The following is a 27290-nucleotide window of genomic DNA, read 5'->3' on the forward strand; positions in this document are numbered from 1 at the left end:
TGTATTTGTAATGTACCATGTGGTGTTTTTTTGGTGTTTGCTTTTAGGGGAATTTAGTGCAACAGGAAGAGTTGTAAAAATGTAGATGGGGCCTCCTTTAATTCCCATTCTTGATACACACAGTTAACATCTTTAACACTGGACATTACCTTATTGATATGGAGATGGTGTCCCATGGATATAAATCACAAAGGCAAAAATGCCCTGTGATATGTAATGTCTCCTTGCAATGTCATCAGTAGGGTTATTTGTAAAGTAATCTGGGACATCATGGGTGAGGTCGCGTGCACTGTATTGAGGAGGAGTTGGTATAATGTAGCTAGCCATAACTGGTCAGCCCAGCTCTCTCTGGCCACTGTCCTCATATCAACAAGACCAGAACTGGGGGATATCCCTTTTCCTACCTCTCAGCCAAATCACGGAACACCCTCCTCCTCCTCCTCCTCCTCCTCCTCCAGCAATCTCTAGCATTGTCCCAGTTCAGAAAGGGCCTCCAGACCTGGCTCTTCGGATGACCACAGCACTCAACAGAGCTATCCCTCCTACCCCGTACCTTAAGACCCTCACAGGTGAGTATTTACACTTTACCATCCCTGATTGATTGATTGATTGATTGATTGATTGACTGATTGATTGATTGATTGTTTGATTGTAGGCAGCGGAAATCAAAGACAATGCAAGACACATGGGAAGTGAAGCGTTGTGGAGGCAAGAGTGGTGTTGATTCCTTATTGCTATGCAGGTCGTTGGCTCATTGGCGCTCTAGGACAGTGCAGACAGAGTTGTTAAGCATCTGATTGCGGCGGACAATGAGAGGTCATACCTTGGTTCCTTACTGTGGTCAGGCGCGAAGAGGCATCAATGGTCAATCGAGGGGGTGTTGATTACCTGGCGTCGATTTTGAACCATTGAGCTGCAGGGGCTGCTTTAGAGTCCGTTACGGTGCATCACAGACTTCAGTGGGTACTCGGTACTCCCACAGTGGTGGTTTATTCGGAGGCGCTGCATCGTCATCGGAGCTTGCGTTTTACATCATGATCATTGAGTCGAGCGGGGACCACGGCTTTGGAGCAGGCTGTGACACAACGACAAAGTTGCAGACAGGCATCAATGCATTAATTTCTTCTTTTTGGCATCTAAAACTCATATCCAAGGGCCCTGGAACTGGATTTGGCACCTAGGGCAATGAAGGGCTTTCGGAAGAGGATTCCAGGTGCTGCAGGTGAAATCTTTGATGACACTGAGACTTCCAACAAGAAGCAAGCTCACCTCAAGCCCTTGGAGAAACTTTAGAAATCAGGATGTAGAGTGTGCAGAACCTTGCACTTCCTGATCTTGGCTCCAAACACACTACAGGGGGGATAGCCAGCTCTTTGTGAGGAGACAGGCACAGCCCTATTCAGGTGCAAGTGTCAACTCCTCCCACCACTCTAGCTCTGTAAGACCCATCAGCCTGGTGATGGGCCATCAGGATATGCAGGGCACACCTCAGCCCCCTTTGTGTGTGACTGTCTTGAGTGAATTCACAAATCCCAACTGTCCTCCAACCCAGACGTATATTTTAGGGACTGGCAGAGGCACAGAATGGTTATAGTAAGAAAATAGTATAAACTAAAAAATGGTTGGAACGCGCACAGCCAATTATTTTTTCACAAGGTAAACTGAGGTAAAGTCTGTAGTGTGCTCTGAGGGAATCACTGTCCGACCAGACAGAGAGTGGTATCCACAAGAACTAATACATAGCTCTCCCTCTTGGGAGAGAGCACCTCTAAGCACAACTGAGTGGTGACCGGTGGTCTTCTTCCATACGTCTCAAATATGTCAAAAGTTCAATCCTGACACAAAGGAGTGTTTTTTCCACTTTCTCGATTTATTAAACACATTCTAATTTCATGGTTCAATAGTGGATGCTTGAACAGTTCATATTCATTGGTTGACAATCGATGATATATATATAATCAAAGCAAATCCTGATGCATTTCGGGCCCCACCCTTCGTCAGGGGGTTACTCTACAAACAAAATAAAAGAATCAACGTATCAGAACGATATCCACATCTCAATCTGTGTTAAAACATAGCAAAATAAAAACAAGATCCATAACCAACCGATCGGTGAAAAAAGAGTGAGGGGGATTAGTGTGACGAACGCACAAAAATGGTAAACCAAAACATGAACTAACGGTATAAAGGTGTGGCATCCCAAATTCAAAAATTGGCTAAAAAAGGGTAAGAAAGCTGATGGTATTAGTGAAAAGTATCAAAGTTTGTGTGCGCAAATGAAACCGTGAAATAGTCAGCATGCAAGTGCTAAGAATCGCCAGTAATGCGTTTAGAAAGCGTAGGTCCCCGTAGGGTACTCACAGTCAAGACTACGCGTGCACTACGCAAAGTTCCCGGTTAGCGTCTGTGTGTCAAGCGGAACCGTGGTGAACTTAACATTGAAGTGAAAAGTGAACAACATAAAGAAAGGACTGTCGAAAAGCGTTATCAAAAGTGAGCGCCATATTGGAAAGGGTGTTAGTCAGAGAGAAAAGAGGTGTACTAGGTGTGACTGGAAAGTAAGAGTGAAATAAGATTGTCATGGCATCATTAATACAGTTAAGAAATTAAAGAGATGTTAAAGATAACATTGGAATTCCATGCGGTCATTCTGCCCATTGGGTACCATGGTGGACAAGTACCGGATCCAAAAGTTCTCTCGTTTCAAAAGAGTGTTCTTATTGTTCATGGTGGGTTTCACCTGTTCCAAAATGAGGAATTTGAGTTGAGCCACGTTGTGGCGGTTTTCATGGAAATGTGTGGCCACTGTCGTTTTAGCACTCACAGATCGGATATTGCTCTTATGTTCCAGGATCCTGACGCGGATCTTCCTTTCAGTGTGGCCAATGTAACATTTCCCACACGGGCATTTGAGTAAGTAGATAACATTGCTACTGTTGCAGGTGGCATTGACTTTGAGCTTTATGGGGTAACCTTTCAATGGATGGTTGGTGGTGTTGCCTTGGATACAATTATTGCAATTGCTGCAATTGTAACATGGTTGTAAACCTTTGTAAGTGGTTTGAGTGGTCGGTTCGTGAGGTTTTGTCAAGATTTCCTTCAGGTTGCGACCCCTGGTGAAAGCAAACATGGGTGGTTGGTTGAAAAGGCCCTGGAAATCAGGTTCCAAGGTTAAGATCGACCAGTGTTTGCGGATGATACGTTTGAACGTATTGGAAAGAGCAGAGTATTTGGACACAACGACCATGCGATCTGAATGTTTCTTAGGTTTAGGTAGAAGTAACGTTCTTCTTGTGGTTTTCTCACTTCTGTTAATGGCCATGTCCAAAATGGGGGTGGGATAACCTCGTGCTCTCATTTTCAGTAACATGTTCCTCATCTCCTGTTTACTTTCCCCTTCATCGGATATATATCATTGATTGTCAACCAATGAATATGAACTGTTCAAGCATCCACTATTGAACCATGAAATTAGAATGTGTTTAATAAATCGAGAAAGTGGAAAAAACACTCCTTTGTGTCAGGATTGAACTTTTGACATATTTGAGACGTATGGAAGAAAACCACCGGTCACCACTCAGTTGTGCTTAGAGGTGCTCTCTCCCAAGAGGGAGAGCTATGTATTAGTTCTTATAGTAAGAAAATGCCAACTTTTTAAATGTCAAAAACACAAAGTGCCTACACCAGTGCAAGCCCTCCTTGTAATTGCCACCCGTACCAAACAACTTGCCTTATTGTTTTAGAAAACGAACTTGATGGTTTCGTTATACGAGCGAACGTAGTTCTTGTGGATACCACTCTCTGTCTGGTCGGACAGTGATTCCCTCAGAGCACACTACAGACTTTACCTCAGTTTACCTTGTGGAAAAATAATTGGCTGTGCGCGTTCCATCCATTTTTTAGTTTATACTATTCTTCTCACCCAGGAACCCAGCACGCTACATCTTCAACATGAACTACGATTCTGTTACCGGCATGACCGACCTAAAGGCGAGCACGTTCGCCTTCACTACTGAGGATGCCGACAAAATATATGGGATGATCCGTGAAGACATCACTTCCACTGCAAGCACCCGCAGTGTTGAGAGCAACATCAAGCAATTGCTCTACCTACTCAAAAAAGAATCGAACCAGAAGCTGCATGCCAGCACATTGGTGCGATACCATCGTGCACAAAGGATCCCACGGGGCCTGAGGGTCCCTTTGAAACCTTTACTATGCAAAAACAACACCAAGTTCTTTGAGCGGTGGTATTCCATCCTCAACAAGTGTTCCCTCGACCTGATCCTCCTGATCGTGGAAGAGCTGTCCAAAAGATTGACGAGTTGTCTCAGGAGATAAAGAACGTAAGGGAGGAGCTGGACAATACCTTGTCCGCCGAAGAACTTACAAAGATGTTGGAGGATGTTAACACACAGTTGGAGAAACACACACATGAAACACAGGAAAGAAAATTCTGGAAATTTAAAAGAGATACCATTGACTATAAGCTCGGCGAGGTGTACACCTGGGCAGAGGTGTACGCCCGCCGACGACCAAACAAACCGTATAACCCCTTCTCTGGGAATGAAACTTCATCCTCAGAGGATGAAAATCGCCAGAAATCCACACAGAGGCCATCTGACACTGAGTCCCAAACTGCGAGCACATCCACAACACCTGCGGTTCATTTTTTAGAACCAGGCCAGGATCAACAATCCGACCCCGGCGGGGCAAAACCCGCCGCGGAAACAGAAAAAGAACAAACGCCGCCAGTCAACAAGAGCAAGAAACCCTACAGACGCAAGTGAACCCCACCGATAATTTAGTCATCAATATTTCTTCGATGCAACTTTCCTTGGAGGAAATAAGGACCTTACAGAAGGGTCAATCATTTGTCCCTACGACTGGATCTAACACTTTAGAATTGGAGGTGAGCGCCTTCAAACTGATACGTAACATTAGACTCAGACACTACTTTCAGAACATCTCCCCGATGCCACCATTAACTGATGACATGCTCATAGAACTTCGCCCACACAGCACCTTTATGGCACCTCAGAGTCACAAGATCATTGATGCATTCGAAAGTCCGATCAAACAAGAGATTTGAAACTTACCATTTCAACAACCAATGAAACACGGTAACTTATCCAAAAGGGAAAGGAACACTCTAAAGAAACTGGCCGACAATCCCACCATTACCTGCCAGAATGCTGACAAGGGCGGCGCTCTTGTAATTATGGACTCGAGTTTCTATGAAGAGCAAATTGAGGCTCACATAATGGACACCAACACATACGGCGTCCTCTCAAGGGACCCCACTAGTGATTTCACCAGAGATTTGGTAAATATCATCAACCACGCTTTTGACAATGGCACCATAAATGACAAAACCAGACGATTTTTGACACCCAACAGTCCGAAACCTCCTGTGTTGCACATGCTTCCAAAGATACACAAGCATCCCACAAAACCCCCATTTCGCCCAATAGTGTCTACAAAAGGAACCATTCATGAGAACACTGGCAAATTTCTTGATCGGTACTTTCAACCATTTGTCTTGAAAACAACATCACACGTACGAGACACCACTGACTTTCTTTTGAAACTCGAATCCACCATGGAAGGATTGAGAGACAGTGATTTGATCATGTGCACCGTAGATGTCACCTCACTCTATACATCCATCCCCCACGACTGGGGTATGGAAGCCATCGAACATGTATTAGCCTCATCTGATTTGGATCACGATTTGAAAGTATTCCTGATGGAATTAACAATGTTTACCCTCTACCACAGTTATTTCACCACAATGGGCAAATGGATACACCAACTCAATGGTACGGCCATGGGAAATTGCGCAGCTCCTTGCTTCGCGAATATCTTCATGAGGCAACTCGAAGAGACACACATCTTGAGCCAAACTAGTTGGTTGGAACATGGGAAATTATATCTACGCTACATAGATGACATTTTTCTACTTTGGGACGGTACCGTTGATACTTTGGTTGGTTTCTTAACCTCATGGAATAACATCAACGACAGGATACAGTTCACATGGGATTACAACAAAGATTATATTCATTATCTTGATGTCGAAGTCTGTAGAGATACAGGTCAAAGGTCCACCACCATTTTTCGTTACCCGACGGACAGGAACTCAACCCTTCATTACAAGAGTTTTCACCCCTGGAATTTAAAGAACAATTCACCCTATGCCCAACTTCTTCGTGTGAAACGCATAGTTTCCGATGAAGGGGAAAGTAAACAGGAGATGAGGAACATGTTACTGAAAATGAGAGCACAAGGTTATCCCACCCCCATTTTGGACATGGCCATTAACAGAAGTGAGAAAACCACAAGAAGAACGTTACTTCTACCTAAACCTAAGAAACATTCCGATCGCATGGTCGTTGTGTCCAAATACTCTGCTCTTTCCAATACGTTCAAACGTATCATCCGCAAACACTGGTCGATCTTAACCTTGGAACCTGATTTCCAGGCCCTTTTAAACCAACCACCCATGTTTGCTTTCACCAGGGGTCGCAACCTGAAGGAAATCTTGACAAAACCTCACGAACCGACCACTCCAACCACTTACAAAGGTTTACAACCATGTTACAATTGCAGCAATTGCAATAATTGTATCCAAGGCAACACCACCAACCATCCATTGAAAGGTTACCCCATAAAGCTCAAAGTCAATGCCACCTGCAACAGTAGCAATGTTATCTACTTACTCAAATGCCCGTGTGGGAAATGTTACATTGGCCACACTGAAAGGAAGATCCGCGTCAGGGTCCTGGAACATAAGAGCAATATCCGATCTGTGAGTGCTAAAACGACAGTGGCCACACATTTCCATGAAAACCGCCACAACGTGGCTCAACTCAAATTCCTCATTTTGGAACAGGTGAAACCCACCATGAACAATAAGAACACTCTTTTGAAACGAGAGAACTTTTGGATCCGGTACTTGTCCACCATGGTACCCAATGGGCTGAATGACCGCATGGAATTCCAATGTTATCTTTAACATCTCTTTAATTTCTTAACTGTATTAATGATGCCATGACAATCTTATTTCACTCTTACTTTCCAGTCACACCTAGTACACCTCTTTTCTCTCTGACTAACACCCTTTCCAATATGGCGCTCACTTTTGATAACGCTTTTCGACAGTCCTTTCTTTATGTTGTTCACTTTTCACTTCAATGTTAAGTTCACCACGGTTCCGCTTGACACACAGACGCTAACCGGGAACTCCGCGTAGTGCACGCGTAGTCTTGACTGTGAGTACCCTACGGGGACCTACGCTTTCTAAACGCATTACTGGCGATTCTTAGCACTTGCATGCTGACTATTTCACGGTTTCATTTGCGCACACAAACTTTGATACTTTTCACTAATACCATCAGCTTTCTTACCCTTTTTTAGCCAATTTTTTAATTTGGGATGCCACACCTTTATACCGTTAGTTCATGTTTTGGTTTACCATTTTTGTGCGTTCGTCACACTAATCCCCCTCAATCTTTTTTCACTGATCGGTTGGTTATGGATCTTGTTTTTATTTTGCTATGTTTTAACACAGATTGAGATGTGGATATCGTTCTGATACGTTGATTCTTTTATTTTGTTTGTAGAGTAACCCCCTGACGAAGGGCGGGGCCCGAAATGCATCGGGATTTGCTTTGATTATATATATATCATCGATTGTCAACCAATGAATATGAACTGTTCAAGCATCCACTATTGAACCATGAAATTAGAATGTGTTTAATAAATCGAGAAAGTGGAAAAAACACTCCTTTGTGTCAGGATTGAACTTTTGACATATTTGAGACATATGGAAGAAGACCACCGGTCACCACTCAGTTGTGCTTAGAGGTGCTCTCTCCCAAGAGGGAGAGCTATGTATTAGTTCTTATAGTAAGAAAATGCCAACTTTTTAAAGGTCAAAAACACAAAGTGCCTACACCAGTGCAAGCCCTCCTTGTAATTGCCACCCGTACCAAACAACTTGCCTTATTGTTTTAGAAAACGAACTTGATGGTTTCGTTATACGAGCGAACCCGCCGTGCTATGGCACTTCAGTAATATCAAGGTACGCATTCATTCCCTTTATTCTGGTTTCCAAACATGTTAAATCAAGACCCGAACGGGTCATATTTTCATGCATTCTTTAAAAAAAATTTTAGACATCCATTTGGGCCACCACAACAAATAGTGAACTGGACTATTAGAAGAGTCATTGCCTCGAGTTCCCTTAAACGAAATTGGTATGTAGCCTTATTTTTCTGTAGCCACGATTGAAAAAGGAACCCCTTGTCAACAAGCCTGATAAAGCAAAACAATTTTTTTGCAATTTTCAGAGATTAAGAATCCACAGCCCAGATGAAAGACCAGTGACGCCACGCCTGGTCTAGAAACGCGTCGGCAGTTTTGTTTGGGCGGAATAAATTGTCTTATGAAAAACACTAGGACCGGCTGGTCCAGTACTTAAAGGCTTATAAGTCATTAAGTTGTTTATATTCCCCCTCAAAATTTGTTTTTCTCATGTTTTGAATGTAATATATATTTTTTTGTCTGTGTATAAATGTTTGATGCAAAAATGTTTTAGATTGTAAATAATGTTTATGTTTGAATTTTGTACAAAGTGCATTTAGTCTTGTAAATATTGTGAATGTATTGTCCTTTTTTCTGTTATGAGTTTTTGAAAAAGACAAAAAGTATAAAATAATGGACACAAAATAAGGTTGTCTTAGGGAAGTTACAATAAATTGGTTTCTTACCCTATCAAAACATTCATTAAGTAATTGTGATGTGGGCACTTTGTGTTTTTGTGATTTAAAAGAAGGTCTAGCCCTCACTGCAAGTTCACGGACCTATCCCCTGTTGTTGCAACTTTTTAAATGTGGCATTTTCAGACCTGCAGTTTAAAAAACAACTTGACTAAAAGATGTGTTTTTAAATTGTGTCCAGAGACACCAAACTCCAATTTTCTTCCTGCTTCTAATTGGAAGATACACTTGTAAGATTTTACAAGGCAGCCCCAATGCTAACCTATGGGAGAGATAGACCTTGCTGTAATGAAAAATGAACTCACTAGTACATGTCCTACCTTTTAATTGCACTGCACCCTGCCCATGTGGCTACCTAGGGCCTACCTTAGAGGTGCCTTACATGTAATAAAGGGAGTGGCTTGGGCCTGGCAAGTAGGTGAACTTTCCAGGTCAGATGACATTTTGCAACTGCACACACAGACTCTACAGTGGCAGGCCGGATGCAGTTTTAAAGAGCTATTAATGTGGGTGGCACAATCAGGGCTGCAGGTCCACAAGTGCAAAAGAAAAAATTGATGGACGGAATGCTGGACAATGCAATAATTCACCTCCAGTCACAAGGATCTGAGTTTGATCCATCATTTTTTGCTCACCACACCATCCCAGTTTGGACCCAGCCACATGTAAATCAGTCTTGACCCTGTTCCTTGTAGGAACAGTCCAGCTCGAACTGCCAAGCCAGGTCCTCTCTGGACCAGAAGCAAGCATCCTGGGACCAGATTAAGGGCATAACCCTTCACCAGTCAGGCTAGCTTGAATCCAGTGGTGTAGTGAGCACGGGACCCATTTCTGAGCATACCCTTCCCACTTAGGGCGACATATGCGGAAGAAACAATTGATGGACGGAATGCTCGACAGTACAAACATTCACCCCAGTCACAAGGAACTGGGTTTAATCCATCATTCTTTTGCTCACCACACCACCCCAGTTTGGACCCAGCCATATGCAAATCAGTCTTGACCCTGTACCTTGTGGGAACAGTCCAGCCCGAACTGCCACGCCAGGTCCTCCCTGGACCGGAAACAAGCATCCTGGGACTAGTTTCAGGGCATCACCCTTCATCAGCCACGCTAGCTTGAATCCAGTGGTGTAGTGAGCATGGTATCCATGTCTGGGCATTCCTTCCCACTTAGGGCGACATATGCAAGAGAAACAATTGATAGACATAATGCTGGACAATACAAACATTCACCCCCAGTCACAACGATCTGAGTTTAATCCATCATTCTTTTGCTCACCACACCACCTCAGTTTGGACCCAGCCATATGCAAATCAGTCTTGACCCTGTAACTTGTGGGAACAGTCCAGCCCGACCTGCCAAGCCAGGTCCTACCTGGACTGGAAATAGGCATCCTGGGACCGGTTTCAGGGCATCACCCTTCATCAGCCAGGCTAGCTTGAATCCAGTGGTGTAATGAGCACGGGACCCACGTCTGGGCATACCCTCCCCACTTAGGGCGACATATGCAACAGAAACACTTGATAGACGTAATGCTGGACAATGTAAACATTCACCCCCAGTCACAACGATATGAGTTTAATCCATCATTCTTTTGCTCACCACACCACTTCAGTTTGGACCCAGCCAAATGCAAATCAGTCTTGACCCTGTTCCTTGGGGGAACAGTCCAGCCCGAACTGCCAAGCTAAGTTCTCCCTTGACCGGAAACAAGCATTGTGGAACCGGGTTCAGAGGATCACCCTTCATCAGCCAGACTAGCTTGAATCCAAGCAGGCCCACTAATAACATCTTATTTGCTAGTCCTGGGCTCACCCAGTTCACTCTACTAGAGACATATTATTAAATCAAATATGGCAATTATGGAGTAAAAAATCATTTCATTTTTAAGAGAAGAGATCATATGCACTTTAGCACTGATCAGAAGTGGTAAAGTGTCCAGAGTCGTAAAGCCAACAGAAAGAGAGTCAGAAAAATAGGAAGAGGAAGGCAAACGTTTGGGGGATAACCCTACAAAAAGGGTAAGGTCCAACACTTTTCCTTAATTATTATGATTGCAGGTTTGTGTGTCATTTTCACAGTGGTTTATGGCAATGCAGTAGTGAGAGGCAGGCTGCTGTGAGATGCCAATGGCCCACCTTGCCCATAATCATTTAGCAGGAGAAGGTCGACTGGAGAAACTGTAGATGCCCAATTCTCCTATAGTGTAGTGGCACTCTACTGTTCCTGTTGTCATTTGCAACAGTCACAGCTGATGTGACTATATCAAAGTGCAATAATCTTAAGTGTGTTTCTACAATCCCTACTTTTAGCAGGAAATAGCTGTCAGTTGCCTCTTGAATCACCTGACAGAGTAATACTGCTAGGTGCCTAGTAGGAATGGAGAAGACATAATCTCACTTCAAATCAATTACTTTTAAAGACCATAGACTGGATGGTGGAGTAGGTAACTATAGTGCAACTATAAATCAATTTTTGTCCTAGTCGTGTCTAGGTGTGTACACATAGTTGCCAGGAGGAAGGATCAGGCATTACCTAAAAAGGTGTAGTTTGAGGTTACGTTGAAACTGGAGAGTTTACAATCATTTAGGATGGAGAGAACGATAATTCAATCTGTGAGTCTCCAGAAAAGCTCCAGCACTGTGTCTAACTTAGACCTCAATTGTACAGAAAAGCCAATTTATTGAGTGCTTTGCTTGCCCTGACGTATAAGTAAGAACTTTCTTTTGAAATTAGCTAGGGCCGTGAAAGGCCTTAAAATAATGCCAAAAATTGTCATTCTAGCAGCCAGTGGACATTAGGCTGCAAGTTTTTATTTCCACAAAAAGTCATAAAACTGTCCTAGCCCTGCATCTTGTGAAATTTGCAATCTGCTGCAAAGATTGAATGTGCCAAGATAAAAGCTATTTGCATAGTTCAACAGTGATTTCACTATGGTGACTAACTGAACATGTATCCCTTTTTAAGTCTCGCCTACACAGAGCATGCACTTTGCTGTGAGATGTATTGTTTGCAATTCAATGTGCTTATAACTCTTCCACAGCATACAATTAGTTGTTTTCTCTGTCGCTCTCATTTGTAATATTTTGATTGCTTAGCTCCCTTAGGTTTCCCTTTGTTTCTGTGTTTGCGCCTTCCTGGAGCATGGACCAAGTGCAGATGCTCTTCCTCCTCTTTTACAAAGCAATATTTTTTAAACTTGTATAAGCGTTTTGATATTAGTCCTGGACGTGCAATGAGATCTCCTACTTTTAAGACAGGCTATTATGTCACTTTCACCCTATCTGCCAGCTTTATTGATGCTTTAGTTGCTTACACCCACCAATGTACCACTCTATGCCAATCTACTCTATGCTACTCCACTGTATGCTACGCCACCCTACTCTAGACGACTCCACTCTATGCCACTCCACTTTAAGCCACTCTACTCTTTGCTGTTTTATGACACTACTTTACATCATTCCCCTCTAAAACCCTCCACTCTACTCCACGAAATCCATGCCACTCAATTTTCCTCTAGGCCACTCCACTCCACTCTACACCACTCTACTCTGCGCCTCGCCACACTCCACCTTATGCCACTCCATGCTACAATATGCCACTTTATGCCACTCTACTCTACTCTACGCCACTCCACTCTACTCTACTGTACATCAATCCACTCTACTGAACATCATCCACTCTATGTCACTCAACTCTATGCCACTCCACTCCACTATACACCACTCAACTTTGCACCTCTCCACATTACTCTATGCCACCGCATCCTACTCTTCTCTAAGACACTTTATGCCACTCTTCTCTACTCTTAGCCACTCCACTCAACTCTACTTTACACCACTCCACACTACGTCACTCCGCTCTATGCCACTCCCCTCTACTCTATGCCACTCCACTACACCCCACGATACGCCACTCTACAACACTCCACTCTAGACCACTCCATTCTAAGCCACTCTACTTTAAGCCACTCTACACTACTCTATGACACTCCACTCCACACAATGCTATTATTCTGCTCCTACAGAGTACTGTGCATAGAGGCTTGGCACCTCAGTGAATTAGGGTGTACCAAAACTCACCTTAGTATCCAAATCCCATACCAGACTAGCAATCAGTGTTCCATACACCCAATGATTAGAAAACCCAGAACATGGATTTAGAACACCTCAGGTAATGTGGAACACATGAACATTCTTTCGTTATACTATCATACCAGTCCAAAACAAGGAGTAAATAAAGACACGTGCAAGTTTGAAATATTTATTTCTAATGCCGTGTTCTCAAGCACAGTATCTTAGCAAATACAAGCAAACATATTATAAGCAACAAGGGTATCAGCATAGTTACTATTGCATAAAATACAAAGGGAGAAAGCATGTTAAAATGCTAAAGGGAAGATGGCTAAGTTGCACCTCAGTCTTACCCTCCCTTGCTAGTATATTATGTTATATCTAAAGAAGGTCTCTTTGGGTTTACAAGGGCGGCCCCATACCTCTGGTCCTAGTAGAAAGGGATCACATAATTTTCTTTGCCAGCTCTCTGCTTGCGAATGTTCTCCAAACTGTGTGTGCATGCTCTGCGCAGTGCATTATTGAAAGCGCCAAAATTAGAGGTGGCCACAGCTGCATATGTGTTATGTCTAGGACGTGCGCTGATCAGACCGAACAACAACCACTGTGTTGAAATATCCTTGAAGGCCTCGGTACTCACTGCATTCACTGTTCAGACAAAGCTTACCAAGCAGGGCTGATACTGTAGGAAAACATATTATTCTCGGGTAAAGACAAAATATTCTGCTAGACTCTAAACATTTATAATATTGTGTGCCGTGTGCAGAAGCAGCAGAGAGGAAAAATGGTGTTTAAACTTCTAATAAGCTCTTGCCTACTTAACACAGTGTAAAGGTAAAGCACATCTCCATGACACAGCCTTCCATGCCACTTCACTTTACTTTTACACCAATCTACTCTACTGTACGCCACTCTACTTTACCCCAATCTACTCTAAACAACTTCAGTATACTCTATGCCACTTCTCAGCATTTCTAGCCACTCCACTTAGTGCCACTCTACTCTATGTCACTCTACTCCACCCCACTCTATGCCACTGTATTCTACACCAATGTAATCTATAATACTGCACCCTATACCACTCTATGCCACTATACTCCGCTCTTTGCTACTGAACTCTATGCCACTTCACACCACTCCACTATACTCTATGCTATTCCATTTCACTGTACTCTATGCCAGGCCACTCTAATCCATGCCACTCAACTTCACGCGATTCTACTCCACTACACCCCAGTCTGTGCCACTTTGCTACAGTTCTATATACCACATTACTCTACACCACTGTACAATACGCTAGTCTATGCCACTCCATTCCACTCACTGCCACTCCACTTTACTCTATGCCACTCTATCCTATGCCACACCATTCCACTCAACTCTATGCCACTACCCTCTGCACCGCAGACCTGAGACATATATGGATGTACAACAGCTCAGACCACAGACCATACTCATATCGGGTGTAGAACAGCCTCAGAATATATTGCTAGCTACTCTTAGGAATCTGACTACCTTGTACTTTTCCTACAGGGCAGCACCAAGCAAAGTACTCTAGTCATTGCTGCCCAAATCAAGATAGCGGTAGTCAGGTGTCATCTGGAGGTGACGCCTTATGATGTCACTCCTACAGCTTTGAAGGATCCTCCACATGCGCAGGCAGCCCCCACTGGTAGAAAGCTACATCTATCAGCCGTAGTCATAGACAGAGCCTAGAACTGAATGCAGAATCTTGGGGTAACCTGCCTGGACCTGACATCAAGAGCGCAGAACAGAGGCAACAACATGGTAAACAAATCTCTCTTTAGCCAAGAGCTACAGAAGTCTGCAGAAGCAGACAGCAAAAAGAGTAGGAGGAATCTTTGATAGGGTTCCGTTCATGGATTCTGTAGGCAGCAGACAAGGGGTTAAAATCTAATATATGCGACGGAAAATCATGCTAGAGAGGCACAGACTCCTCATATGTAAAGGGTGGGGAATATAGATGAGGATGTAATTACTATTCAGTAATCTCAATGGTAAATTACAAAAATTAGGAAGTAATCCATTAAATTCGAATTTTCGAGCTGGAATCTTTATTCTCCTGATGCAGTGCACTGTGACCCCTGTGGATGGTGTAAGTTATTTCAACTTGCCACTGCGATGATCATTTCGCAACTACTTTGTGAAAATGTTTTCGAGTTTCAACTCTGTGCAAGGCAACCATAAATTCATAAAAATAAATGCAAAGATTAATAACAATTGACTTCTCTGTAAAGGTATACCAATGCACTATTTCTGGACAGGTTTTTGTGTTTTATTTGGCAAACTTAAAATAAAACTTTATTTTTCTCCAATTGTGATGTCTGACTAAAGCTCTAATTAGAAATGCACCTCATGTTGTCATAGCTTCTCTGCAGATTGTCCACCTTGCCACCCTGCTACTGCACTTATCTTTAGATAAACATTTCGAGGTTTGCAACTTAATTGTTAACTTCATCAGCACGACTATGATACTAATTCACCTCATCCGATGAGACTGGGTGGTCTGTGGTTTAAGCATAGAGTTCGCAGCAGGTTTGTAGCTCTCAGATTTATCAGGTACAGGTGAGGTCTATTTATAACAGAGACAAATCTGTGGTGGAGAGAAACCGAAGAAAAGTAAATTGTATCATTCAATCATTAAAAAATTAAAATAATAGGATTTGAAAATAGAAGTTTCTAAAGTGAAAGTAATCAAGCAGCGAGAACACCTGACCCACTAGAAACGATTGTTTGTTTACACTGTTAATACGTAATAAAACACTAGGATGTTGAAAGCTCCACTGAAGACAATTGAGCAGCAGAGGCCTGCATGAACTGGTATAGGCCTACTGATCTCAACATTTCAGTGTCCTAATACATAGCATCTCCCTTTCTCTTTCTCCTGCCTCTTGAAAATTTAATATCTAGGCAGAGGAAAGCAAAAGGCAAAGGTCATGCAGGAGGACACACGCAGTCTTCACCCTTCCCGCCTATTGTATCTCAATCAGAAGAAGGGAGGGGTCAATGCTGCTCATCTTCTGTGTCTCCTTCACTTGGCTGAACTACAAAAAGCAGTTCAGCCAAGCAGGGAAGAACTAGGGGCTGACTGCAGCCCCCTTTCATAGCTCTTCCTGTGAATGCTTGCAGTTGTGGTGCTGCACACACAGTTAGCTGTAGAACATTCACGACAAGCGCTGTGAAACAAAGCTTCGGAGCACAAGGGGAATTTCAACCACAATGGGCTCCGAGAGGTTGTTGTGTTTTTTAATTAAAACATTCTGTCCTCTGGAGGCAGAATGTTCTAATAGCTTTATAGACCGTCGTAGCAGGGCTGTACCGGCCATTTAAGGTCCGCTCCCTTGCCAAAGGCCCTCGTCTTCGGCTCAGGACACTTTCCGGTGTAGCCCACAAATCTATAATGGATGGAGAAAAAGATGACCTTCAAACAGGACATAAAACAGAGGGGTCAAGTAATGTTTATTTGGGAAAGTCTCTAGTCAAAAAAGAATAATATAGCCTTATAGCATGCCATAGCGGGCTATACCGGCTATTAAAGGACCGCTTCAGCATTACAGGCCCGAGCCGATGGAGAGGGCCTTTATATATTTATATTTATTTATTTATAAAGCGCTAACAATCATCCAAACTAGGATATCACGGCACTGTAATAACTATTTGTGTGTGATGGGTTGGCATGATCATGTTAGATTAGTCTGGCTTAGGGAAGAGGAAGGTTTTCAGATGCTTCCTGAATGCCAAATGGCGTTCCGTAAGTCTGAGGGCCACGGGCAGTTCGTTCCATTTGGTTGCAGCTATGTGAGAGAAGGCTCGCTCTCCCATCCTGGCTCTCTTCACCCGAGTGGTTCTTGCTCTTGCCATAAATTGAGAGCGAAGATTTCTAGTTGGAGCATAAAACTGAATCCTGTTTCGAAGAGTACATGGGCCAGTGTTGTGCAGTGCTCTTTGTGTTATATACATTAATTTGAAAGTTGCTCTTTGCTTCATTGGCAGCCAGTGAAGCTGACATAGGCAGCTTTTGGCTGAGTCAAACTTCCTTTTCATGCAAACGGCCTTGGCAGCTGCGTTCTGCACCATTTGAAGTTTAGTGGAGAGATATTCTGCCATGCCTATTAACAGAGAATTTCCATAGTCCACCCTGCTCATCAGCAGAGACTGGACCAGGATCTTTCTGCACTCTAAGGGGATCCAGGGGAAGACTCTTCTAAGCATCTTTAGTACAGCGAAACCTTTACCACATATAGTAGATACGTGGGATTTCATAGATAGAGAGGTATCAAGCATTACTCCTATGTTTCTTGCTGTTAGTGTCGGAGTTGGTGGAGTACCCAGGGATTCTGGTCACCAGCTGTCGTTCCACAGTTGGGTATGTCCACCAAACAGCAATATCTCCGATTTGTCTGCATTTAGTTTAAGACAATGGTTGTGCATCCACTCAGACAGTTCTGAGAGGCAATTTAGTAGCCTGTCCCTGGGGTCGGTCTCCGCATCCAGGATAACATAGGAGCAGGACCTTAATAGCCGGTATAGCCCATCTATGAAGGGATATAAGGCTATTAGAACATTCTGCCACTATAGGGCAAAAGGTTCTAACAAATAAAAAAAGGCCTTTCTGAGCTAGGAGGTTTAAATTCCCTCGGGCTCCGAAAGGCCTTTGTGAAAACAACATTGGAATGTTGCTTTCGGGCCTTTACCGGTCCGTAGAATCACGGAGAACTCCATTGTCTTCAATGGAGTGCTCCACATTCCAATGTTCTAATTTACAATACAAAATATTATTAAAAATTCTTTTAACAAGATTTCTTCAATGGGTAAAATCAGCCAGTTCATCATAACAATTCATACAACCCTACTTTCTGTCAATAAATCTATGTGTTATCCTCCATGTTTAATATAGGTATGTAGACACAGCAAATATAATCAGTTCATTGTTCTCAGTTCTTAAAATCTTCATTGCTATCTCAAAGTGAGTTCCAGTCAGTTTACGACAAATAGGTAATGTCCAAGGTATTCTAGTGTACTGGTACACAGGGCAGGAGAACATAAAGTGTGGTACTGTTTCTGGAGAAGATTTTCCAAGGAGATTCATTTGCACATTTATTTGGTAGACACCACTTACTGCAGAAAGAGTTAACTAGTAGGATCGCATGTCTGAATTTTAAGAATAGGGATCTCACGTCTGACTGCGTTAGTGAGGGGAATTTTATCATATATAGCAGGTATTATTTGTGTTAAAGTGTTAAATTTATATTTACAGGAATTTGGAAACTGAAATATATATTATCCATCAGGGAATGATGATATTGTATTTTCCTTAAATAGTTGACAAACCCATATTAATTCTTTCTTTCACCTTGTTTGCAAGAAAATGCTCTATTTTATTTTAGTACGTTTATCAGATAGATGAATCTAAGTATTTATCTCTTTCTTATAGACACATAAATAGCATGGGCTATGTTAATTTACATGTGTTTTTAGTGATGGTTAGCGACATAATTGAGAGTTGTGGGTAAAAAAATATAAATTCTTTAAACCAAATAAAAGAGTAATAAAAAACATTCTACCTGAGCCCATGGAGGTCAATGATCATCGGTGTTATCTAATAAAGAAGAAGTATTGTTTTCTTTTAAACAAAAAGCATTGTGATAAGTGTGAACATCTGGCAACTTAACTCTCCCTTAGTGCTATTGATCTTTTTTTAACTGCAGTAAAATCATACATGGATTCCCTTTATTCCACAAGAAGATATAAAGTACAGTAGTATGGATTGGCATAGAGTGGAGTGACATATAGTGAAGTGGTGTACAAATTTGACACTTTTTTCAAGTTCTCGTAACCTACTCCTAAGACTATCAGTTATCTATATTGTTATGGAAGCTCTTTTGCAGGAATGGATCGACTTGGAGAAGACATTGGTGCATCGGTATCTAACCAGAAAGTCTTTACCAGATGACTCAGATCTACCTCTGTTAGTTTTAGTAGATGCCATGTGCTCCAATCCAGACATTAAAAAGTAAAGTGATGGATAGAATACTTGAATTATTCTCAGACACTATTGATCGCTTAGGTTGCATCCCAGTTCATCGCTTTTAGCCACTATGTCACCTCAGTTTAGAACCAGCCATATGAAAATCAGTCTAGTCCCTGCTCCTCATGGGAGCAGTCCAACCTAAAATTATACATAGCTAAGCTCTCGCAACTACATTTGTGTTCATCAAAACAAGGTACAATGACCAAAAGTTAAAAAAGAAGCGCAGAAGCAGGTTCTTTGTTGTAAGTCTTCTTGTCACAGCAAGATGTTTAATTTTCTCCAGACTTGAGAATAATACAGTCGCCGACACGTGTTTCGTCGTGTGCGGTTGAGTCACACGACTCTTCAGGGCTGGTAATACAAAATAATGTATGCACTTTGTTAACTAGACATGTTTGGCTACATACTGCATATGGTGACACTTGTGCAACCGACATGCAGTTGTGGCGTGCGTGGATGTCGCACATGGTTCGTGAAATTTAGTGAAGAAACTTGCATAGTAGAGCAAGTGATTGGTCTATGGTGCTAATGTGCACGTAGTGAGTGAAATGGAATTAAAAGACCAATGTGTGGTCATGTGTCACTCGTAAACAGTGGTCCTAAAAATTAGAGGGTATCCGTAGTGACGGTGAGTGAAACGTGAGATGTCAGAAACATTCTATTTAATAAAATACATGAGGAGGTGTTTGTGTGGCCTCATGACGTGGTGGTGATAAGGGTGCCTATATGTGTTAAAGATCCAGAGAGCTCAATTCATGCAAAAACTTTTGTTCAATGGATGATAGATATTACCTTCCACTCCAATTCCAATGTATGGATGGAGTAAGTCTGGACCTTTGAAAGCTCCGTATCAAGCTAAAATACAGTAAGGGTAAAAAAAGGAAAGAAAAGGGACTCATAAGGAGGCTTCTAAAGGAAGGACTTGCTTGCAGAACTATGTCGAGTTTAGGGCAACGAAGAAAAAACAAACTATCCCTTACCAATGGGTTTTCTGTGAGTTTATGAAACAGCCGATGCTGTATACCACAATATTCAGTTGCAGTGTAAGGATAGAAAATGTCTTATCCCACTGGTAGTTTTCATATGAAGGAATAGCACTATGTATAAACAAAAGGGGATAAGGGAATCATAAGTCAACATTACATAGTGCTATTTGGTTACTTTAAGCAGGTTTGCTAGTTTGTAAGGGTTCAAATCACCGTTTGCCCAAAAGCTCTTCAAGAATAAAAACTTATTTTAAAGAATGCAAAGGGTTACCTGCTTGTCGCTATGGTGTAGGGCGGAGAGCCGGGAGGGGATTCTTTATGGCGCCAAGAGAGGAAACGGGTACGCATCCTCCGCGGTGGTGTGCTATCAGATAAACACAAAATCTAAATTGAGAAACGTTGCAGGGACAAGCGTATAGAGCATCGCGCACCCGACGCTTGAAGTATAAGACGTAGGTACGCGGTGTGTCAAATAGCGGTGGGGAAACTGACACTTACCCGCTGCAGGCAATCCCTCCTCTGTTAGTTCCCGGCGGTCGTCTCTCGTGTACGAACACGTGACCCCGGGAGAGGAGGGATTATGTAGAGACAGGTCGACATAGAAGACGTGCTTCAGAAATTGGATATTTACAGCGCCATTGTTGAAGGGGAAAGCTTATAGCGAGAGGAGGACGTTTGTGTCTATTCAAGTGAAAATAGCCGTCCTTGTCCATTATTAACTGTCTAATTTTGAAAAACGGAACAAGAGTGAAAGTGGTCTACTAAAATGTGAGTCAATAAAAAAATCCCGCTGACTGCTTACATCAATTCAATGGTTGTTGTTCATATATGGGGAAAGATTTTCAAAGTTGATGAATAAAACAAACGATCAAAACCCCATGTCCATTCTTATGTAGATAAAAGTTATCCAGAAACGAAAAATAGAAAATAAAAAGTAAACTGTGACGTTATACATGCGGGGCAAGGCCTGGGTGTGGCCGGATTATTTAGATGTATAGTGCATATGAGTAAAAGGTGCAAAAATTAATTGTGAATCAAATGTGAAAGAAAGAAGTGAGACACATCATGTCCATATACACTTCAATATAGATAAGATCTTTGAATGCAAAAAAATGCGAAAACGGGACTCAGGATATGTACATAAACAATAAGGTTACGAAATAATAGACAATGTCTGTACTGTCAATCTTAATAATCAAAAACATTTGCCCTTGTTAAATGGTACAAAATACAAGGTTGTCTTAAATATAAACACATAGAAGTAGAATACATTTGACCCCTAAAGAAAGGAAATCTTTTGTGTTGTCATTTGTTATCATCACTCTAAGGCTCAGAGTGTTTGTGCAGTATATCAATCGGTGTGCACCAAGGATCCCCCCGGTACGTAATTAATCTCCAAGAAAATATTGGAGCTCAGAATCATAGTTAAGCCCATGGTCTACGCTGCGTAAGCGCATGATCCAAGTGGCCTCCCTACGCCTGAGCATCAGTTTGCGATTGCCCCCCCTGATGTTGAGGGGAATTAGATCGATCCCAAAAACACGTACTTTGATGTCATCCTGATTGGGTTGACATTCTGCCGCATGAAGTGCTACTGGGTATCTGGGGTCCCTCTTTTGTATAGCTCGCATGTGTTCAGCTACCCTCTCTTTGAGAGCTCTAATGGTACTCCCCACATATTTCTTGCCACATTGGCATTCGATGACGTACACTACAAACTTGCTGAGGCAAGTGATGTTGTGTTTAATCTGATAGACCAGTGGTTCCCAAACTTTTGAATCCCGAGGACCCCCATTGAGTCACCACTGGAAGCCGGGGACCCTCAAGCAATTTGTACGATTTAAATTTCAAACATTAAAACAGTAATTCCCAAAAAGTAAACACATGTGCACACTTTTTGAGACATTACTGTGGTGATAGAGGCTTTGCCTTCTTTACAATGCAGCGTTAAGCTACATAACATGGCTTAATGTTACCTTTTAAATAAGCCCCCTGTCCCGCAATGCTTAGCATGAAAAGGGTGGGCAGTGGGTGTTGCAGTGGGCGTTTCGCCGTAACACCCATTGATTTTGACACTCCCCCCCCCCTATTTACGAGGGCAGCATAAATAGGAGGCAGCACCAAAATTAAGACCAGGGAAAGCCAGGTCTTAATTTAGCAAAACGAGAAGAAATCCTTTATTTCTCCTCATTTTTGCTTTTTCCATGTGGCTTGCCTTGTACAGCACACATGGAAAAAGCAAAACGCCTTGGATTGTTTATGTTCAGGAAAGTGACCCTTCCTGCACATAAACAATCTTTAAAAAAATGCCATTTTGTAACTTCAATGTGTGCTATTTTAAGCAGCACACATAGAAGTGACAAAACTGCATTTGAAGGTTCTTTACGTGCAGGAAGGAGGACCTTCCTGTACATAAAGAATCTTCCCCTGCATGCACAGACCCTTGCACTATGGTGCAAGGGTCCCTGGGTTGGCGCTACACTCCTAAGTGTAGCACCAGCACTGGGGGAAACGCAGGGCTGCGCCATATTCTTGTGAATATGGTGAAGCCCTGCATTTCTGAAGTGGCAGAGCCTATCGTTAAGCCAAGAAGGCTAACGACACGCTTGGCCACTTCTGTTGTAAATATCTCCCTTAGTATTTTATATTCAAGGAATTTTCAAAAAACAAACCAATTTAATGTGGGGATTGTTCCTGCATCTCTGTGACTAACTTTGAATTGGTTGGTTTTACTTTGCCGTAAAAGGCTCCTACTCCTGCCAGGGCTCAATTTTAGAAACCCAAGGCGGCCCTGGAAAATATTTTCAAACCAGTCGCCATACGGTGCGCACCAAGTGCAGTGAGTGAGCCTAACCACTACAAAGGGGGATTTGGGAGGGTCTCCCCCAAAGAAATTTAGGAAACAGTGGTGCATTCTTAAACACATTTATCATCATATATTAAATTGTATTAGCTTTTAACAAATAGTAAATGAAGACCTTACTATGCACTAGGATACGGCAACCTTTGTTGGGGTTCTTCAATGATTCCCTTATTATCACCCTTCAACAGTGCCTCTCATCTCTCCATAGCCTCTCCATCACATGTATTTCATTTGTTTTATAGCATCTCTCATACCATTGCAGGATGTCAGAGCACTTTACATCACACACATATAAAAACAATGAATCATATGTGTAAATCAGTGTATAGAAAATGTTACATAAGGCAAAGAGTTCTACAAGGTGTAGGATTCCTATGTCATTCATACTGGTAGGCATTTTTGAAGAGTGCTTGGTCTGGAGAAGCACAAACTAAGGTTTCAGTACATCATCCAGTGGTTAGAATTGACTTTAACAATAAAAATGTATTTCCGCCCAAAAAATACTTTTTAGCAGCATCAGGATAATGAAAGACTGGGGAAAAACTAAGTTACTAACTTGTATCATGCAGTTTGCAAGCAGCTCGTTGATGACAGTTTATAGGTCACTGTGCTAGATAACGGTTGTCACTCAATAACAGCACAGTGACAAAAGAATCTCTGTGACTAAAGCAGTGTAACACACTCCCCTATGCACACAAAATACTGTTTTTTAAAATGCATGGTACACGTTCTTTGCAGTAGGCACATTAACCATCTGTGCTACATTAGAATACTCAAAGCTGCCACTAGACAAAACTCTAATCTCTCGGCAGGTGCATTAATCACTGGCTTTATTTTGACACTTTTATTGTTGCTCGAGAACTGCTAATTAGCCTTGGAACCTTGCAGTGCTTTTAAAACGTCCTCCTGCGGACCCCCTGGGAATGTGTCACGGACCCCTGGGGGTCCGCGGACCACAGTTTGGGAAACACTGTGATAGACCATTCCATCATGTCCTGCAAAGTTTTTTGTACCGTGTTTACCCCATATACACATAGGACAAAATCCACATTTGTGGAAACCAATGCCACGTGTAGAAAGCCAGTTCTGAGCTGCGGTATTGGTGGGAACGGTAGGACTTAGTTTGTTTCTCAAAGTGAAGCCTTTTTTGTAGGTGGATTTTGTCCAATATTTTCTTGGAGATTAATTACGTACCGGGGGGATCCTTGGTGCACACCGATTGATATACTGCACAAACACTCTGAGCCTTAGAGTGATGATAACAAATGACAACACAAAAGATTTCCTTTCTTTAGGGGTCAAATGTATTCTACTTCTATGTGTTTATATTTAAGACAACCTTGTATTTTGTACCATTTAACAAGGGCAAATGTTTTTGATTATTAAGATTGACAGTACAGACATTGTCTATTATTTCGTAACCTTATTGTTTATGTACATATCCTGAGTCCCGTTTTCGCATTTTTTTGCATTCAAAGATCTTATCTATATTGAAGTGTATATGGACATGATGTGTCTCACTTCTTTCCTTCACATTTGATTCACAATTAATTTTTGCACCTTTTACTCATATGCACTATACATCTAAATAATCCGGCCACACCCAGGCCTTGCCCCGCATGTATAACGTCACAGTTTACTTTTTATTTTCTATTTTTCGTTTCTGGATAACTTTTATCTACATAAGAATGGACATGGGGTTTTGATCGTTTGTTTTATTCATCAACTTTGAAAATCTTTCCCCATATATGAACAACAACCATTGAATTGATGTAAGCAGTCAGCGGGATTTTTTTATTGACTCACATTTTAGTAGACCACTTTCACTCCTGTTCCGTTTTTCAAAATTAGACAGTTAATAATGGACAAGGACGGCTATTTTCACTTGAATAGACACAAACGTCCTCCTCTCGCTATAAGCTTTCCCCTTCAACAATGGCGCTGTAAATATCCAATTTCTGAAGCACGTCTTCTATGTCGACCTGTCTCTACATAATCCCTCCTCTCCCGGGGTCACGTGTTCGTACACGAGAGACGACCGCCGGGAACTAACAGAGGAGGGATTGCCTGCAGCGGGTAAGTGTCAGTTTCCCCACCGCTATTTGACACACCGCGTACCTACGTCTTATACTTCAAGCGTCGGGTGCGCGATGCTCTATACGCTTGTCCCTGCAACGTTTCTCAATTTAGATTTTGTGTTTATCTGATAGCACACCACCGCGGAGGATACGTACCCGTTTCCTCTCTTGGCGCCATAAAGAATCCCCTCCCGGCTCTCCGCCCTACACCATAGCGACAAGCAGGTAACCCTTTGCATTCTTTAAAATAAGTTTTTATTCTTGAAGAGCTTTTAGGCAAACGGGGATTTGAACCCTTACAAACTAGCAAACCTGCTTAAAGTAACCAAATAGCACTATGTAATGTTGACTTATGATTCCCTTATCCCCTTTTGTTTATACATAGTGCTATTCCTTCATATGAAAACTACCAGTGGGATAAGACATTTTCTATCCTTACACTGCAACTGAATATTGTGGTATACAGCATCGGCTGTTTCATAAACTCACAGAAAACCCATTGGTAAGGGATAGTTTGTTTTTTCTTCGTTGCCCTAAACTCGACATAGTTCTGCAAGCAAGTCCTTCCTTTAGAAGCCTCCTTATGAGTCCCTTTTCTTTCCTTTTTTTACCCTTACTGTATTTTAGCTTGATACGGAGCTTTCAAAGGTCCAGACTTACTCCATCCATACATTGGAATTGGAGTGGAAGGTAATATCTATCATCCATTGAACAAAAGTTTTTGCATGAATTGAGCTCTCTGGATCTTTAACACATATAGGCACCCTTATCACCACCACGTCATGAGGCCACACAAACACCTCCTCATGTATTTTATTAAATAGAATGTTTCTGACATCTCACGTTTCACTCACCATCACTACGGATACCCTCTAATTTTTAGGACCACTGTGTACGAGTGACACATGACCACACATTGGTCTTTTAATTCCATTTCACTCACTACGTGCACATTAGCACCATAGACCAATCACTTGCTCTACTATGCAAGTTTCTTCACTAAATTTCACGAACCATGTGCGACATCCACGCACGCCACAACTGCATGTCGGTTGCACAAGTGTCACCATATGCAGTATGTAGCCAAACATGTCTAGTTAACAAAGTGCATACATTATTTTGTATTACCAGCCCTGAAGAGTCGTGTGACTCAACCGCACACGACGAAACACGTGTCGGCGACTGTATTATTCTCAAGTCTGGAGAAAATTAAACATCTTGCTGTGACAAGAAGACTTACAACAAAGAACCTGCTTCTGCGCTTCTTTTTTAACTTTTGGTCATTGTACCTTGTTTTGATGAACACAAATGTAGTTGCGAGAGCTTAGCTATGTATAATTGTTTTGTCTTTTGACTTGTTTGGACGGTTTAGGGTGTTTTGCCGTCTGCTCTTCACGCACTACATAAACGACTACCTTGCCTCTCACACACTTTGTAACGTATCAACCCAGGTAGCGCGCCCTTCTAGTCCTAATTTTCAAAAAACCCCCGTGGCACAAGAATTCTAGTCCAACCTAAAATGCCACCAGGCCAGGATTTCACCGAACCAGAACACAAGCAACCTATGATGGGTTTTGCCCTTGTTCAGGTCTCATCAGCCGGGTATAGCTTGATGGCAGTGACACAGTAAACACAGGATCCACATGTGGGTATATCCTTCAAAATGAGGGCATCGAAAAACATAGTAGTGGATGGAAAGCTTGAATGAATCCCAGCTAATGCTAATCACTTGGGCTGCATCCCAATCTATTGTTTTTTGTCCACCATGCAATATCAGTTGGTAGCCAGGCATATGCAAATCAGTCTTGAACCTGCTCCTCATTGGAACAGTCCAGTCTGACCTGACAGGCCAGATCCTCAGCGAACCGTAAAACACACAACACACACAACTTAGAACCTCTTTTTTTGTATGCTTTAGTTTGTCACCCTAAGAGGGGCAAGTATGCTCAGAAATTAGTCCCATCTACACTGTATTACTGAAACCCAGCTATACCTGACTGCTGAGCTCATAACAAGGGTGATACTAGCCTTTGGTTGCTTGTATTCTCGTTCAGAGAGGATCTGGCTTGGCAGTTTGGGCTGGACTGTTACCACTGGAACAGAGTCAAGACCGATTTGCATATGGCTGGCTACAAACCCAATTGGCGTGGTGTACAAAATAACAAAGGACAGGGATGCGGCCTGAGTAATTACCAGTGGCTGATATTAATTTAAGTGTTCCATCCATTACTGTTTGTATACTTTAGTATGCTGTCGAATCTGGCAAGTCATTCTACAGTGGTTATGGAATTATCCCTGCACCCGGATCCCGTAGATATGAAAGTGGGTAGATCCTTTTGCATGGCATATGCTGGTCTCAATTGGTTTATGAGGGCATCTAATCCTCTTCTTATGCTTCTCTCAGTTTAGTAAGTCTTTCATTTATTAACTTCAGCTGTGTTGACTGTAGAGG

General features: G+C 42.3%; 1 protein-coding gene across 1 annotated transcript in view; it reads left to right on the forward strand.

Moving 5' to 3' along the window:
- The window catches only part of LOC147712743 (polymeric immunoglobulin receptor-like), a 260657-nt gene that overhangs the window by 219683 nt on the left and 13684 nt on the right, over window positions 1-27290 (forward strand). The window lies entirely within an intron of this gene.

Source organism: Lissotriton vulgaris, chromosome 5, assembly GCF_964263255.1.
Source record: "Lissotriton vulgaris chromosome 5, aLisVul1.2, whole genome shotgun sequence".
Lineage (NCBI taxonomy): Eukaryota > Metazoa > Chordata > Amphibia > Caudata > Salamandridae > Lissotriton > Lissotriton vulgaris.